Here is an 18,267-nt window from a genome sequence, read left to right as displayed (position 1 = left end):
AACCTGAGAATGGTCTATTCACTACTGTCTCAAGGGTTTGATATGTGGGAGTTTTCTGTGGCCAGCAGCTATTGGACACATTGGGCTTGTGGCAGACTACAAAGAAGATCTAGAATCACTGACTTATTGCCAGAACAGAAGTCCCCTTAAAATAAGGGGACCCAAAATCATATTACATCAGCATTATATGAATATTATCAATTGTTAGTAGGAAGGGGAATGATATAAGCATTTATATAGCACTTATCACATGCTAGATATTGTATTATGGAATTTACAAGCATTATATTTTTTGATCCTCACCACAATCCTGTGAGTTAGGGTGCTATTATTTCCTCTGTTTTACAGTTGAAGAAATTGAGGCAAAAAAAGTAACCCTTTTTTCTTGGTCATAATGATATTATGTGCCTGAGGCCTATTTAAACTCATATCTTCCTGATTTAAAGCCCATTCTGCCCTAATGGTTAGGAGAGATACAAACATATATAATTAAAATGAGAACACATGTTAAAAATCAAAAGAATTGTCAAAGTGAGGTTCATTTGTTTGACATTGGAAGAAAGAATAATCTCAGTTATAATAATTCAGGAAAGTTTAGTGATGTGATATAAGGTGTGCCTGGAATGAACAAAAGTATTTTCAAAAGTATTTCCATTCCAAATTGTCCATTAAACACGATTTTGTGTGTGTGTGTGTGTGTGTGTGTGTGTGTGTGAGAGAGAGAGAGAGAGAGAGAGAGAGAATTTTTGTATAGTCCCAGAACTATGTGTGAATTTATTCAGTTAATGCCAGTATGCTGAGCCATTACCATTATACGAATAAGCATCCCATAAGAATCTTGCTCATAGCAAAGTAACAGTATTAAATGTTTGTAAACATATTAGTCACCTTTGGAAAAGCAGAAGGTATAATCATTATTCCATGTTAACATATAAATTTTATCCTGGAGTCTTTTGGTATTTTCTACAAGTATTAAATCAGATATGTACTGCCCCTATCAAAAGCTCACAACTATTTATGATAATAGGAAAAGTATTGATGTACATAATTTAAGTAATTCAATTCAAACCTATTTCAGACAATAATTTCAATCTTCTTTCTCAACAAGTTATATATATATATATATATATATATATATATATATATATATATATTTTTATCAAGGCTCTCATTAAGGAGCAGAATTGAATGATGCAAATTTCATTTCCTTTCTTTTCTTTTCTTTCTTTTCCCCTGCTTACCCTTCTGTTAGACATATTAATGAGCAGTGAAATGGGCAAATGTCAGGAAGCAAGTATGTGAAGAAGTGAAAGAAAAAGATATGGAAAACCCAATGAAATGCATAATAATCTTTTTAAAGAAGTTTGTATTGACTACAGATGAAAAAAACTGTCTTTTTCAATACTGAGAAACTGCTAGGTAAATGGGTACTAATAAATCCATACTTATACAAATATATCCATATTCACAGATATTTTCATTCCTCTAAACAGTTACTATTTAATCTATCTTGACACTTCTTTACTGACAAATATTGACATAATTTTAGCATATAGTCTTCATGAATTTCTTTGACCCAAAAAATCTATTTCATGGTGGTAAGACTTCTGACGATTAGGTTAACTCATCTGATCCTAAACACATGCCTATCATGTGTTTTTTTTTTTTTTCTTTTAAATTTAAAGGAACAACTCTAACATATTGCATAGACCATTTGTGAAAAATATAAAGGAGACCAATTTATTGGGGGAGGCAATTGAAAAGAGTTTGCTGAATCTGGAAGATTTGTAATTTGCATTAATGGAGAAAATAGCCATTTCTTTTATTCTCCTTAATGCTTTGCACATAGGTTCTTTTTTTTTTATGTTTATTATCTATTTTTAAACATTCTTTCTGAGTTAAATTGAGTTTCAAATTTTCTTTCTCCCATTTCTCCTCTACCCACTTAGAAAGGAAGCTAAAAATATAAATTACATATGTGAAATCATGTAAAACATATTTCCATATTGCCATATTGGAAAAAAAAGCAAAAAAAAAAATTAAAGTGAGAAAGTTATTCTTCTGTTTATACTCAGAATTCGTCAACTTCTCTGGAGGTGAATATAATTTTTTCATTGTAAATGCTTTGGAATTGTATTGATCAGAGTAGCTAAATCTTTCCACAGTTGATTTGTGTTACTACATTGATGTTACTGTGCATAATGATCTCCTGTTCTCACTTCACTTTGCATAAGTTCACATAGGTCTTTGCTGTTAGGGTGGTCTTAATTGAGAACTCAAAATGTATGAGCCCTTTAATTTCAGAGATGAGATGAATGAGGCGGCAGACTCATAGGAAGTGAAAAGAGCTCCAGTTTATTATGCAGCACAGCCTTGTTGATAGACATTTTTGTAAGTGTGATCAGTGCATGAACAGTAGGCAATCTACAATCACCATTCAGATAAGCAGATCTTGGGCTTTGCGTATACATAGTATCTATCAATGGGAAGAGAGCCAATCCAGCAATTCAGCAACTTGCTCACAGGCAAGAGGCCCTATTCAGGCACCCCTGTTCACATAGTCACTCATTCTCTTATTCAGCTTACACTCATTCTCACAATGATAAATCAATGCTCCTTGCCTAACAAAGCTGTTTATGCAATGTGGCAGAAAACTTATTGTGCACCAAAGGTGGAGGTGGCCTTGGTACTCCCTCTCAGCAGGGTCCTATACCCTAGCACCTTGCCATGTTTTTTCTGAAACAGTCTTCCTTGTTATTTCTTACAGCACAATAGTATATTCCAACACAATCATAGGCTATAACTTGTTTAGCCATTCCCCAAAATTAAGGAGCGTCTCCTTAATTTCCAGTTCTTTACCACCATTAAAAGATTTGCCAAATTTTTGCACATACAGCTCCATTTCCTTTTATTTCTTTGAAGTACAGACTTTATCATTTCTTTTTTTTAATCATTCTTCTCCCTCTCCACTCCAAATTATCTAATCTCTAGACTTCTTCTTTCCCTGTTGAGTAAGATAGATTTCTATCCCAGGTAAGTGGGAACGTATATTCTTCCCTCTTTAAACCAATTCCAATGAAACTGATTCAAGCATTGCCAGCTTTGCCCTCCTCTCATCTTTCCCTCCATCTATGTCCCTTTTATGGGAGAAAAAAATTTCCCTTTCTACCTTAGCTATTCCTTTTCTCCTAGTGCATCCTTCATTCTCACTCATTTTTAAAAATCATGCCAACTTAATGGACACATACTCATATTCATACTCATGTCTAAATAGAATTCTAATAATGAGAAATTTTTTAGAAGTTGCAAGTGTTCTTAGACAAGGAAAATAAACATGTTAATTCTATTTAGTCCTTTATAATTGATTGCTTTTTCACATTTACCTTTTTCTGCCTTTTAAAAAAAATCTTATGTTTGAATGTCAGATTTTTTATTTAACTCTGGTCTTTTCATTAAGAATGATTGAAAGTCCTCTGTTTCATTAAATGTCCATTCCCCCCTTCATTTTTCCCTCCTTTCCTCCCACCAAGGATTACATCATTTTTGCAGGATAGATGATTCTTGGTATTAATCCTAGCTCCTTTTCCTTCTAGAATATCAATGCCCCAAGCTTTTTGTTCCTTTAACATGGAAACTGCTAAATTGTGTAATCCTGACTTTGGCTTCATGATATTTGAATTGCTTCTTTCTGGATGCTTGAATTATTTTCTCTTTGGCATCAGGGTCTGAATTTTGGCTATAATATTCTTGGGAGTTTTCATTTTGAGATTTGTTTCTGGAGATGATGGTTGGATTTTTTTTTTTTTTTCAATTTCTATTTTAGCTTCTGGATATAGGATATCAAGGCAGTTTTTCTTGATAACTTTTCTTTTTGCTGAGGCAATTGGAATTAAGTGACTTGCCCAGGGTCACATAGCTAGGAAGTATTAAGTATGTGAGATTTGAGCTCTGGTCCTCCTGACTTCAAGGCTGGTGCTTTATCCACTGTACCACCTAGCTGCCTCTCTTCAGTATATTTTTGACCTCTTTTCAGTTATATTCTGCTTTTTAAGGAATTTTTTTTCAGTCAATTTTTGTGCATCTTTTATGTTTAGGCTAATTTTATTTTTTAAAGATGTTATTCTCAGTATTTTTTATTTGTCTTAAACAAATTGTTATTTCTCTTTTCATAATTTTCTTACATCACTCATTTCTTTTCCCAACTTTTCCTTTGACACTCTTGTTTCTGTCTGTCTCTCTGTGTCTCTCTGACTATGATATATACCTATATCTATTTATCTGTCTGTCTATTTATCTATCTTGCTTTTCAAGAAATTCTAGTCAGACTTGGGTCAATTAGAATTTTTCTGAGGCTTTTTCACATCGTCTTCTGAAATTGTATCTTGACTTTTCTTGCCTCTGTAGTAGTTTTTTTCTTTTTTTTTTTATATTTTTACTCATTTTTTTCAGTTTAATTCTTTACTTTGAACTTGATGTTATAGTTAGGTTATGCTTACCTGGGGATAGGGAAACGTCCCAAGTATCAGGCTTTTTCACATTGCTACTTTCAGAGCTAATTCTGTGGGTCTGCAAGTTTTTGATGCTTCTAAGTTGTGTTGAAAGGAGAGATGTTTAGTGCTTTGCTGATTTGTACTCTGGTCTTTACCCAGGACAGGTCCCTTTTCACCTATTGATGCAAGTGCCAGTGCTCCTTTCAGCCTTGTGACACCATATTTCCTGCTCCCCTGCAGTTATAAACATTGGCAGGTCTCTCTGTCTTAGAACTGTGACCCAGGCCCTTACTCTTGTGACCACTCACAAGCACTCTTTACCACCCTAGTGTTGTGATCCAGAAGTGCACATGGCTAAAAGAGTTGCCAAGCAGCACCGGCTGTAACCAGTGCTTGCAAAGGATCCCTTGTCATTTCTTTGTGACTGGTTGTTTAACTTCCTTACCATCTTTGAGCTGAGGCCTTTCAGAGCTGCCACCACTGCTGAAGCTGCATGTCCAAGACCTCATGGTGCTTCTACGTACGTGCGCTCTGACAGGCCTCTCTCCCAGTGTCCTAGATCTATACTGAGGACTTAATAAATTGTCTTAGGCTAGAAGTCTCAATCCCCATCTTTTGTTGGCTCTGCTACTCCAGCATTTGATTTGAGAAATTAATATGAAGTTATTTGGAGGGGAGTGTTGAGAAAGTTAGTTGATTTTCTGCTTGTACCTCTGCCATCTTGGTTCTATCCTTAAATAGTAGATTTTTAATCAATTTATTTATTTATTTATTTATTTGTTTTTTACTTACTGTGATTCTGAGTTCAACAGCTTATATTTCCACTGATAACAAACAGGTGAAATATTTATTTATAAATAGTTTTTTTTATTGTCATAAACTTGACAAAGGCAGCATGATGATTCTCCCAAATAGAAAGAGGACAGCAAAGGAGACCATGAATTTCTACTATGTATTGCTTGGTTGTTAAAGCATATTTCACATTTAACGTGATCTAACATTGCTCTGCCTCTTCAAGTTACTTTTTGCTTCGTGTCTCTTCTGTGTATTTAAAAAAATAATTCATTGATACTCTTTTTAAAAAATTTCTTTTTTGTTTTGTATCATTATCCCTGCCCCTTACCCCTAATGAACTCTTTCAGCATGCATGTAAAATTTAAGTGAGTCCTATTGATGTTTTTGTTAAGTTTCATCCAACTAAATGTTGTCATTTATGAGCCAATCAGTGCATACATAATACAGTTCATGTTCTCAAATTAGGTCTATGATTTTAGATTTGTCAAGGTTAACATGTATCAGAAAAGAAACATGTTATATTATTTATTTCTATCCTTTTATTTCATCTCACTTCTAAATCTTTTCCAAAAAAAAGGGGGGAAGGGATTAGAAGGTGTGAAATTTGTGAATGTTATTCTTGGCTGGAAATTTTATGTCTGTAGGCATGCAAGTGTAGAGAAAGTGACCAATAGAACAGCTTTATTATTCACCCACTGACAGCCATTCTCTGACTATAGGCATATAATTTTGCTTCAGATATTGAAAGGAGAAAGAAGGGACCACATAACAACTTGGCATTCTGTGTCCTAATGGAATTATTTAAAATGTCTTATTGCCATAAATGATGCTGTAAAAGGTCAGTCAAGATTAGTGTTCCAAATCCTACACAGCTATGTAACCATTGGTAGGCATTTTTCAACAAAATATGTTGATGTAGAGAAATGCTGGTTTTTTGTTTTGTTTTGTTTTGTTGTTTTGCTTTAAGACTATTGTACATACAATATAGTTAACAATACATTTGTGATGCATTGTATACTTAACTTTTCATCCTCTAGAGACTATGATCATTTCTTATTTAGAATTTCAGTTACTGATTATAGAAGATAAGAATTTTTTTTCCCTCCATTCTGGTATTCATGAGACTATGGAGGGTTCAAAGTGTGTTATATAATTAATTCCCTGGAAATGATGCAAATAGCTTGTTGAGGTTTTCCTTTCCCTCTAAGCTATCAGAAAATTGAATTGATGCATGGCAAATCAGTCCTACTGTAACAAGCCATTTTGTGCTTACATAAGTTTTAATTAGTGGTAGCATAATTAAATAAATGGGTTAAAGGTTAAATATTGCAAATCATAAAGGCTCATGGCTTAATAAATAGAGAGCTGGGTAATTGTGTCCATTCTCTGACATTATATAACCACCATGTGATCTTACTTCTGTCACTTTACCTGTTACTTCCCTTAGGAAATTATGACCATAAATTGAAGAAAAGGTACATTGGTCAAACAAGGTTTCTAACCTTCCTCTTGACCAATAAAATCACAGATCTAATTTCTAATCCTATCCTATATTCATAAAATCTTAAATGCTATCTAGAATAATACTTGCCTGAATGGGTCTTATTTTAACACATACCTGAGAAAGGATCATCCAATCTCATTTATAGTCAGCTGTAGTCAGGGCCTGAGATTGAGATAGTTCTCTCACTTCTTTCAGCTTGTTAAACTGTCTAGCTAAGGGTTCTAAGGAAGAGCGAGTGTTGGAAAAACTAGCTGCAGTAGAGGGTGCATATTGGTTAATAATATGAAATAATTTAGGCTAGGTGGGTTGCAGTCATATTCTAGAGGCCTTTAAATGTCAGTCTGAGTAGTTTGCATTTTATCCTAGAGGCAATAGGGAACTATTGAAGCTTTTTGATCAAGAGAATGTTATGATTAGATCTAAATTTTGGGAAAATACATTTTGGCAACTCTAGAGAAGAAATAGATTAGAGAAGGGAAAGGCCGGGATTAAGGATACCAGTTAGGAGGCTATTACAGTAGGTAAGGTGAATAGTGATGAAGACCTGAACAAGTGTTATAGATCTAGTTAAACCAAAAGCCTTGGAGGTAATCCTCTCACTCATAACCCTCTTTTAATTAATCCTGTAACATTGATTTGATAATCAGATGAAATTGAAATCTATGGCAAAAATGAGGTTTGGGGATTGTTTGTAGATTTCATTCAGTTCTTTTTTGCTTTTTTTTTTTTTTTTTTTAATGACCATGGATAATTGAGATTAGGTTGTTAATACCATCTTCACTGCATATTTTTAAAGCAGGTTTTCAGCTAGTTCTTCTAGGCTTGAATACCAAAATACTTACTTTTCTTTAACAATGACAGTTACTATGAGAAAAATAAAATAAAATACAGGTCACAAGATTTCTGTGAATATTGTAAATTGTCAAAGAAATGAAGTAAATGTATACGAGCCAGGCATATTTAATGAGAAATAAAATAAAATTAGCTTGGATACTTTCTTTGTGATTGCATTTTATTTGAAGACTAATCTTGCTATGATATAAAGTTTAAAGCTTTATAATATTTGCAAATCAAAGGTCTTAATTTTATTTTTCTTAATGGGATAGAGAAAGAAGGAAAAGCAAAAGCAAAATGTGTATAAAACATTTGTATCTTACAGATGGTAAGCAACACATATTAGTCATGCTTTACAGCATACACTGCTTCATGGGATATAATCCACATAAGATAGACAATTAGCAAAATGTAAATCTTGCATAATTATCATCACACAGAATGTTTTTCAGAGTAGCCGTCCTTTAGAATAATTAGTTGTGCCTGATACAGTTTGTCATTAAACTCTCAGCAATTGAGTCTAAATATTCCCTTTTCTCATTTTTATACTTTGTTTTAAATAACAAATGTACTCACGGGCCACATTTCCTGAACATCACATTGATATAGAATAGAAAGTAAGCACATTTTATAGAATTAGCTGATTCTACTTTCTGTTCCAACATTAATAAACCTCTCTTAAAAACTTCTTAAAGTCCCTTGCTTATATTACTTTTCTGAATTTGCAAGGAGAAATTAAAAGCTGGAGGAAAGAGACCAGTTTTTAATTTTCAAGTTGTTAACCTTAATTGTTCTTCCTTAAAAGAAAAAGCGACAGTGCCAGGTCTTTATCATTTTTTACAGTGTTCAGATTTTCTCTTTATTTTTTTTCTTGTTCTTTAAAGGCTAATCATCATTGAGTCTTGGGACATTCTTGGTGTTAATATGTTGTACCTAAAGGAAACATCCTGGCTAATGGTGAATGATGAAAAGAACAATATAATAATAATTTTCCAAGTTTCACTTTCCACCTTAGAGGTTAATTTTATTGGTGTGAAATTTAAGGCTGAACAAGGGAAAGTAACAGCTTATATCACATAGGAAGAAGTGAAACTAGGGTTTGAACCTAATTTCTGATCATTCAGTGCCAGAAATATAATTTTCATTTTGCAGATGAAACATTTTAAAGTTTAATTAAAGGTTGAGTTCTGGCTTTTTAAGACAGTATAGTTGGGATTCCTTTACTTTGGTTGTCTACTAGCAGGTTTCCTTGAAATTTGAATGTAGCAGGGACATTGCATGTATTCCACCCACTTATATAATATACCCTTCTCAAATGTGTTTTCCTATTTAAGAGAAGAAAAATTAAAAGTCTAAGTGATGAGACTCTCAAAAATTTTTTTTGGAAATTGTATAGGCTTCTTGGATATAATTTTGTTATGACCATTTATTTCACAGCCTGTCATACAATAAGGACACTTCTATAAAATATTAATAATGTCAGATAAATATTTATGTTTTCTCTATTTTCAATTCACTGACTAACCTGCTTTTCTTAACATACATATCACAATACAATTTTTTAAAAAAGCAATTAAGAATTCTTCCTCTACCAAAACAAAAGAAAAAATGGTCCAGAAGACTGCTCACCTAATAAGTTGGAAATGAGAATGTAGATGAGCTGCAGCTCTCTCAATAGAGAGTTGATTTTGGTAGAGAGGGGTGAAAACAATCTGTAAAATCAGAAGCCAACTGCCTCTGTTGCCTCCATAGTCTTTTGGGCACTTGATTTTAATTTTAAGACTCAATCTCAATGATAATTTTCAGGTTTTATGTGAACAGAGTAGTCTAAAAACTGAGCTCTTTATTGGGTTTTACATGTCTGCCCACCTTAAAGATGAAGTCTTGGGGTTGAAAAGGATTCCCTACAAGCATTCACAAATATAAAGAATGGTGCCACAGCTGTCACAATGTCAAAACCAATGGGATGAACTGTCATTTTTTTTTCTACCACTTCATCCTGAATTCCTAAATCTATAGCATCACATCTGCTGTTTGTTAGCAAGTGATTGATTTTCCTAATTGACAGGAACACAGTTTACACTGGTCTGGGTCAGCATGACAGGGAAGGCTGTTGGGAGAAGGTTTCTGAACTCTTGTCATTTTGTTTCTCCAGTGTCAGTTTACTAAGATGAAGAACTTGGCTGTATTCACTGAGGGTAAAGTTGAGTTGGTGTTCCATGGGAAAGAGAATATTATTAAACTTTAAAAAAAAAGGAAGGAAAGAAAATATTTCTCAATACATCTATTTTCTGTTAAGGAAAGCTCAGAACGTTCCTATTTTTTTTTTCTCCTCCTAATTGCCAAACCATAAGGCATTTTGAGTACTTATATTCCCAAATCATTCTGTTGCTTGCTTTTTCTCTCTTTTAGTTTCAGTAATACTTTACCCTTCCATCTTGCTCCCATCTCTATGAGTGTTCTGTCTCCTTTCCTACTTTGTTCTCTTCTTCCACCTCTGGAATGTTGATATTTCCTAAACTCTGATCTTGGTACTTCTCTCTCTGTCTTGGCCATTCAGTTCATTCCACTTCAGCCATCACTTCAATGCAGATGACTGCCAAATTTCTTTCTCCTTTCTGTTCTTTCTAATTCTCTTCTTGATCTCAAGTCTTATAATTCCAACTATATATTGAATGCTATTAATTTGCCTTTCTATTGATATTCCTGATGTCTTGAGTAGTGACATCAAATTAAATACAGAGATGCCTTCCAGCTCCATATTGACTTTGAAAACCACAAATTAACATTATCTATGTTTTTGCATTTTAATTTATTTTATTAAATATTTCTGTTTTTCATTTGAGTCTGATTTTGAAGGAAGGGTTCTAGTGTGTAGGGCAGACTTCAAAGGAAGACTTATGGGAAGAAGGTAGTTTCCCTCTTCACTATTAAAAGAAGTAGCCACACTGGTAAAATCACTGATTGTTCAGATCACTAGATCTAAACTTTTCAAAGGATGGGATTTGCCCTTCTCTTTAAATTCCCTTTTGTGCTTTGTAGGTTCTCAATTCCCGTTTCCACTCCATCCCCCTGTTCAATTTAATTGTACTTTTTCTCTTTTCATAATAGGGGTTTGTTTATAAAATAAAAAGTTTTCTCTTTCTTTTTTTTAATGCTTGTAAGAGCTATGGGTTGGATTTGTGAAAAATGATAAGAAATATATATTGATTTTGTGATTTAAATTTTATTATAATAGAATTTTTTGGTTGTTGAGGCAATTTGGGTTAGGTGACTTGCCCATGGTTATAGAGCCAGGAAGTATTAAGTGTCTGAGGCCATATTTGAACTCAGGTCCTCCTGTCTTTAGGGTTGATACTCTATCACTATACCAACTAGCTTCTCCTGTAATAGAATTTTTAAAGTTGGTTTATACAGACCAATATAGCATTTTTGACCATGGCATCAAGAGACAAATTATGGAAGGCTTTGTTTTTTCTTGATGACATTAATTTTGAAGAGTGGAGGCATCCTTTCAAATAGTAGAAAGACTACTGGGTTTGGAGTCAGCAGACAAATTCAATTTCTTCCATCACTATCTATGTAACTTTGATCAAGTATCAACTTCATTTTTCCTCAGTTTCATAAGGTGAAAGGATTGAACTAGGTTGCCTCTGGAGGGCCTTTCCACTTTGAAACCATATGTGTGGTATATACAAATATATGTCATATGGATTTTCCAGCTTCCCTCTCATAATCCCATTATAAATGTCTTATTCCTGAATTACTTATCTTTTTAAAATGTAGGAATACCTTGGTGATATTGCATATTTAATTGCAGATTACCTTAATAAAGCATATATCAAAATAAAGTGAGTCACATGAATATTTTTAATTTCTTAGTACATAATGGAATTTTGTTTTTACACTGTGCTATAGTGTACAATGATATTGTCTAACCCCACCCTCCAGTGTATGAAACTTAATTAAAAAAATACCTAATAGCTAAAAGTGTTACCCATATCTGAACTTTCAGTGTCATAATTTCTTTTAATAGAGAGTCTTGCCTTCCCTATACAAAAACTTGCTGCTGAGTGGTGATTGGTGAAGATTGAGGTGGTGTGTGGTGTGGCAATTTCTTAAAATAAGACAACAGTGGCATTTGATACATTGATGCTAAGCAATGTAGGGTTATTAAGTGGCCTATTTTCAATATTATTGCCTCAGGGACTAGAGGACCCAGAAAAGAGGGAGGGAGGGAGAGAGAAAGGCAATGACTTCACATTTACACATTTAATTTACTGTCTTATATGGGCAAGGTGCCCAAAACTATGACATTGGCACATTCAAAAATCCCCGCTCACATATCACTATGCCAGATACAATAATAAAAATGAAAAAGTTTGAAATATCGTAAGGATTACCAAAATGTGATAGAGAAAAGATGTGAGTACCTGCTGTTGGAGAAATGACAACAATAAACTTGCCCAATGCAGGATTGCCACAAATCTTTAATGTGAAAAAACACTATATGTATAAAGTACAATAAAATAAGAATGTATTGCATCTTTTGGAGTAATGAGTCCCTTGTGTGAAATTCCTCATATTAGAACTACATTCACCTTTCTGAACTTCAAGGAATTGTCTCCTTTCTAGGATCCTAAGATTTGGCGAATGAGTATATCATTTTCATACTGTTTATCATTTTGTAGATTGCTGTCAAGGGTCCAAGGCCTCCTGCTATGCTTTTGCCCTAGTTATAAGAGCACCTAAGTTTTGTGGGTGTTTGAACAAATTGCTAAAGCTTGTTAATGTCATTTGAACAGATACTTACTATTTCTCAGCAGGGAGTCAACAGCTACTGTACTCATTGTATCTTCCTAAGACCCTTACTGGATTATCTCTTGGCTGATAGGCTCTTGTGGATACACTTCATTATTCCTTAGCTTACAAGGTTCTGTTTCCTGCTAAGAGAGTCACAGTCTTCCTCCTTTTTGAGAACAGCTTCTATTTATTATTTATTATAGCTTCCTATTTATTTTATTTAGCTTGAAGAGTTCTATCATTCTCTTTCTTCCTTTTCTCTTCTTTCATTCTCCCTTTCACATATTTACTTTTTGACGTGTAGTACATGATCTCTCTATGCTTCTTCAGATCACTTTTTCATCTTCCTGTTTACATAAAAGACTTTTTTTTCCCACTTTTCCAGGAGCCTTTCATTTTCTCTGGTTAAATGGAGAGTTCAGAAGCATACCTCTTGCCCCAATTTACTTTTTCTTGGAGGTTGATTACCTCATTGTTTAAATGACCTAACATTTACTTGACTCTGAAGGCAAGAGAGACATCCCAATGTTTCTTTTTTTAAAAAAAAAATTATTTATTTACAAAGCATATGCATGGGTAATTTTTCCAACATTGACGCTTGCAAAACCTTTTCCAAATTTTCCCTTCCTTTCCCCCACCCTTCCCCTAGCTGGCAGGTATTCCAATACATGTTAAATATGTTGAAACACATGTTAAATCCTATATATGTATACATATTTATACAGTTATCTTGCTACACAAGAAAAATCAGATCAAGAAGGAAGGAAAAGAAAACCTGAGAAAGAAAACAAAATGCAAGGAAATAACAGAGAGAGTGAGAATGCTATGTTATGATCCACACTTAGTTCCCACAGTCTTCTCCCTGGGTATAGATAGCTCTCTTCATCATTGAACAAGTGGAACTGGTTTGAATCCTCTCATTGTGAGAGTCACGTCTATCAGAATTTATCGTTGTATACTTTTGTTGTTGCTGTGTATAATGACCTCCCGATTCTGCTCATTTCACTTAGTTCATATAAGTCTCTCCAGGCCTCTCTGAAATCATCCTGTTGGTCATTTCTTACAGAACAATAATATTCCATAACATTCATATACAACAGTTTACCCATCCATTCTCCAATTGATGGGCATCCACTCAATTTCCAGTTTCTGGCCACTACAAAGAGAGCTGCCACCAACATTTTTGCACATGTGGGTCCCTTTCCCTCCTTTAAGATCTCTTGTCCCACTGTCTCTTTAAGTCATTGCTGAGTTCTCTCTGATGTCCATATTTTCTGGAAGCCGCCACACATCCCCCATGGTAAATAAATGCATTGTTTTCAAATATTTTGTTGCTGATCATTTGGGTTTCCTGGTTACTTTATGCTAAAGAAATCAGTGAATCTTTGCACTGAAATTGTGTAGTATCCACCTTTAACTCACCTGCTGGACATTCCACCTTATTCCATGGAAGCGGTCTCTTAGCTCTGGTACTAGTTTTGGAGGTTGTTGTGTTTTCCATCAATCATAATCCGATTGTTACAGTCTAGAATTTCTCCAGCCCTTTTGCACGAGGAGTTCACTTAGATGTCATTTTCTTGAAACATTAAATAATGTTCTCCGGGTGTCTTTCCTAAGTCATAGCTAGCCTAAGGCTCATCGGCCTTTAAAATAGATGATACTTTTCAATAAAAAGTTTGAATATGCTTTAGAAATCAGTACCTTGATTTGTTATGCCAAAATGAAATGATATTGGTACAGTGCTTGACACAGTGTCTGGAACATAGACTATGCTTAATAAATGTTTGTTCATCCATACTCCCCCTTGTAAGTTATGTCTAATAATAATATCTAGTTTAAAGAAGAAGATTTTCAAAAGTATTTATCAGCTTCCTTTTTAGGGCACTTTACTATAGATTACCAGATATGCTCATGTATTGTTCCCTCCTTCCCCTCTTTCCACTTCTTCATTTTACTTGTTTTCCAGGTAAATTTGCATTCACATAACTTCTGTACAAAATTTATCACATCACTTTGAAATGATAACTTTTGTGAATAGTTGACTTTTCTAAAGATATTGTAGACATGAATTCAAAATACTTCGAAAAAAGCCAGCTGATTCTGCCACCTGTGTGCCTGTGAACAAGTCATTTAATTTCTCCAAACTCCAATCTCCTCATCAGTGAAATGGAGGCCATAATGCCAAAGCTAGATATTTCATCATCTTGTTGTGAGGAAGACTTTCTAAAAACTTTTAAGCATAATTAGAATCATGAGCTTATTTTATATACCATAGATCATTTTTCAATCCTCTACTATCTGTTATAATAATGCAATTTCAACTTTCTACTTGCAAAGTCCATCTTACTGGTTGTAGTATTATGTTCTACTCACTAATGCCAGGTAGTATGTTCTCTGCAGTATTATGCTTTTAACACATTTCTACTTACATCTCTAAATGTCATCTAATTTCAAAATGTGTATTCATTTATTCATTCATTTCACAGCCACGTATTAAGTACCTATGATATGCAAAACATTTTGATAGGTGTTGAAGGAGATATTTCAACATTTTAGCTTGGCATTGCTAGCTTATCTAAAAGAGATCAATTCAACTATGAATCTGAAAATTTCACTGAGTATTCTGTCTTCCAAATAATTTATAAAAATGTCACATGAAATTGATCCTAACTCTAATCCTTTGAGAATCATATATCAGAACAAGAGGCCAGGGTATTTTAGATATGTAAGGAGACTTGGAAACCATCTACTCCAAGTCTTGCATTTAAGTCCATAGAAGTCCATAGAAATTTAGTGTTTTTTCTCAAGGTCAAATATATAATATATTGGTGATAAGTTGGTCAGGACTTGAAGAACAAAGAGATGGTAAATGGTTCCAGGATTCTTTAAATGGTGATCTAGGTCATCCTAAAGGCAGTAGTATATGTTCTTCAGTGTATTTTTTTTTTTTTTTTGGAGGCATCTGAGAGCAAGTGAGAAGTGGTTTTTACTTAGATCATGATCCATTTTAGAGAACATCTTTACTAATAAGCAACTGATGTTTATACAACTGAAAGGAAATACATTTTAGTGTACATATTTAAAATAATCCATGCACACAGCCTAACATAATTAAATGCCAGACATTGTTCTTCAGAGTATTCATTAAGATAGCCAACTCTTGATGATATCATTAATAACAATATTAATAAATTATAGTTTGTATAGTGCTTTATGCTTTTCAAAATGCTTTCACAGACATTAACTTGATTAAAACTCTAATTGCAAGGAGCAGTCATGTATATAATGACGCTTTTCCTGGCTATCACAGCAACATATAAGTTAGAGAAATGTAGGTTCAAATAACAAATAATCAGGGCAGTAGAAGTGATCTCAGAGTAGAAGAAAATGTAAGGATATTTAATGCCAACATTTTCCTCACTGTTCTTTTGGTTTTTGGGCTCTTATGATTTCAATTTTTGAGCTGTCTTTATGCAGTCTAATTCTTCTTTCTTCTTATTTTCTTGACATCTTGATGTGGCAATCTTTAACCTGGGTCACTACCACATATCTTTTTCTCTGTTTCTAGTTCTACTCCATCATTCATTGATAGGAAAAGTAATGAAACTGGACTCATTGAACTCACTACAAATTCGTGCTTTCTAATCTTATTTTGGCCCTCACTGCTACTGCTCTGTCCTTTAATTCATTTCCTTGGCAAGTTCCCCACAGCAGCTGTTCAAAGTATTTTCACATGCCTCAGGTCTTCACTCCCATTCTTCCTACCCATCCTTTTCCTTTAGTTTTTGGCCTTTCCTTTGGTCCTATGGACCTCTGCCCCTACATTATTGAAATGGCCATTTGTCTTGGGCTTTATAATCCATTTAATTTTATTCCACAAGCCCTACTATGTGCAAGGCACCAGGCTGGACACTTGGGATACAGCTATGGATAAAATGCTATATAAAGAGTTTTTGATGCTTATTAAATCTTCTTTCCATATGCTCGAACTCCCTCACCAGTGTAACTTATCCACTTGTGTTTTTGAATCTGTCTCATTCCCCAAGTTTTCTTCGCTCTTGATTACATCTTCATGTTCTCCTTATTTTTTTCTAAAAACACTCATTTCTCCCATTTGGAACAAATCTTTGGATTCTGTCTTCTTAAACTATTTTGCTATTTCTCTCCTTCCTTATATCACCACACTTTCTAAAAGAGTAGACAATAAACACTGTTTCTATTTCTTTACCACCCTTTCATTCATTTGTTATGTAATGTTGGTTTCTATTCACTCCTAACTTTTTTCTTAAAATTTAATATCTTTTCTCATCACCAAACTGAATGACATTTTTTTTTCTGTCTTTATCATTTTTTTCTTTTGCAGCATGCTACACAGTGGATCATGCTTCACTTCTGAAACATCATTTTGATTCTTAACTTTATGGCTTGACCTTTTCTGTCTCCTTTGCTTGTTATATTGGTTCATTTTGACTGTAGTGGGCAATGTCTTTGTTTAGTTCTGGAGGGAAAAATATTCTGAGTAGGCTGTGCTTGAGCCTAAAGTCTTTTCTTCAGTAATCACACTGTGCAAGATGAGCTTTCACCTGTCATGGACTTTGGGAATGGGCAGCATGAATGCATCTAGTGTGTTTTCTGCAATTTCATGTACCTTTGCCCAAAGTCTTGATTTTGGCCAAATTCTAGCTGCATGGCTTTTTAAGAAGAAGGGGGCTATTATCTTTATATAAGACCTGGAAGAATATGGTCATCAGATTGAATTTTCAGACTATAGGTATAGATGTTTCTAAGACCCCCCTAGTCATATCCCTAAAAAGATTCTCCCAATAGCCTTTTCTCCCTTTCCAAGACAGTTGGTGCTGTGTTTTCCATTTCTTCCTTCTTTCTTTCACTTTCAGGCTTTGGAGACCCAAGATTTTCTGGTTCCTTCATTTCCCTTGAAGATACTTTTCCCCCCTTCTGTTTTATTTTTCTCTCATGGTTTTTCCCTTTTGCTCTGATTTTTCTCTTCCAACATGATTCATAAGGAAATAGGTTTTTAAAAATCAATATTACATGCACAACCTAACAAAATAAAGAGAATTTGCCATTACTGAAAAAGTTTTCCCTTTAAAAGTATCATCTTTTTATTTATCTGGATTCAAAACCTTTTAGTTACTCTCATTTCTCATTTTTTATTTCTTCCTCTACCCTGTTTATATCCTTTCATTGGTTGTAATCAGTCACTGTCATATTGATTTTTCATTTGTAATGTCTTACAGCTGTCATTTTTTTTCCCAAAATTTCATTGCCACTATCTTCATCCAAACTTTAATTATCTTGGATTTACATGAGTGCAGTGTCTCTTAACTGAATTTCATAATCTAGTTTCCATCTTAAACACCGTGTCCAGATTTATATTTCCAGAGTATTGTTTTATGCATGTAATACAAACCTCACAAACCTTCATTGACTAACCATATTTAAGAGGCTGAAGCTCAAACTACTCATTCTTCCTAACAGTCTCTCTCTATGGTTTCTCTATAACTTTGCATTCATCATTTTCCCTGCCTTGAATTCTCTCCAATCTTTTGGCTAAGAATTCTCTTTTGAGGCTCATTTTTTACCTAACCAACTCAGACAGAAGAGACCCCTTGCTCTTTTGAACTCCTATAACATATACTGTTTATGTCACTTGTCTAGTGATTTAATCTAGTATTGTCTACTATTTAACATTTCTGTCTCTTTCTATTTTTTCTCTGTATATATGTGTGTATCTATATACATACACATATATGCTATATAACTTTCTTTTTCCATGTATACATTCTGCTCTCCAATTAGATTATAAGCTCCTTGAGGAAC

General features: G+C 34.0%; 1 protein-coding gene across 3 annotated transcripts in view; it reads left to right on the top strand.

The window, feature by feature from the left end:
• TPK1 (thiamin pyrophosphokinase 1) overlaps positions 1-18,267 on the top strand; it is a 506,842-nt gene that overhangs the window by 85,577 nt on the left and 402,998 nt on the right. The gene's annotated exons all lie outside the window — the stretch shown is intronic.

This window comes from Sarcophilus harrisii, chromosome 5 (genome assembly GCF_902635505.1).
Source record: "Sarcophilus harrisii chromosome 5, mSarHar1.11, whole genome shotgun sequence".
In the NCBI taxonomy this organism is placed as follows: domain Eukaryota; kingdom Metazoa; phylum Chordata; class Mammalia; order Dasyuromorphia; family Dasyuridae; genus Sarcophilus; species Sarcophilus harrisii.
The sequence above is the reverse complement of the archived record's forward strand: the minus strand, read 5'-3'. Positions and strand labels throughout refer to the sequence as shown.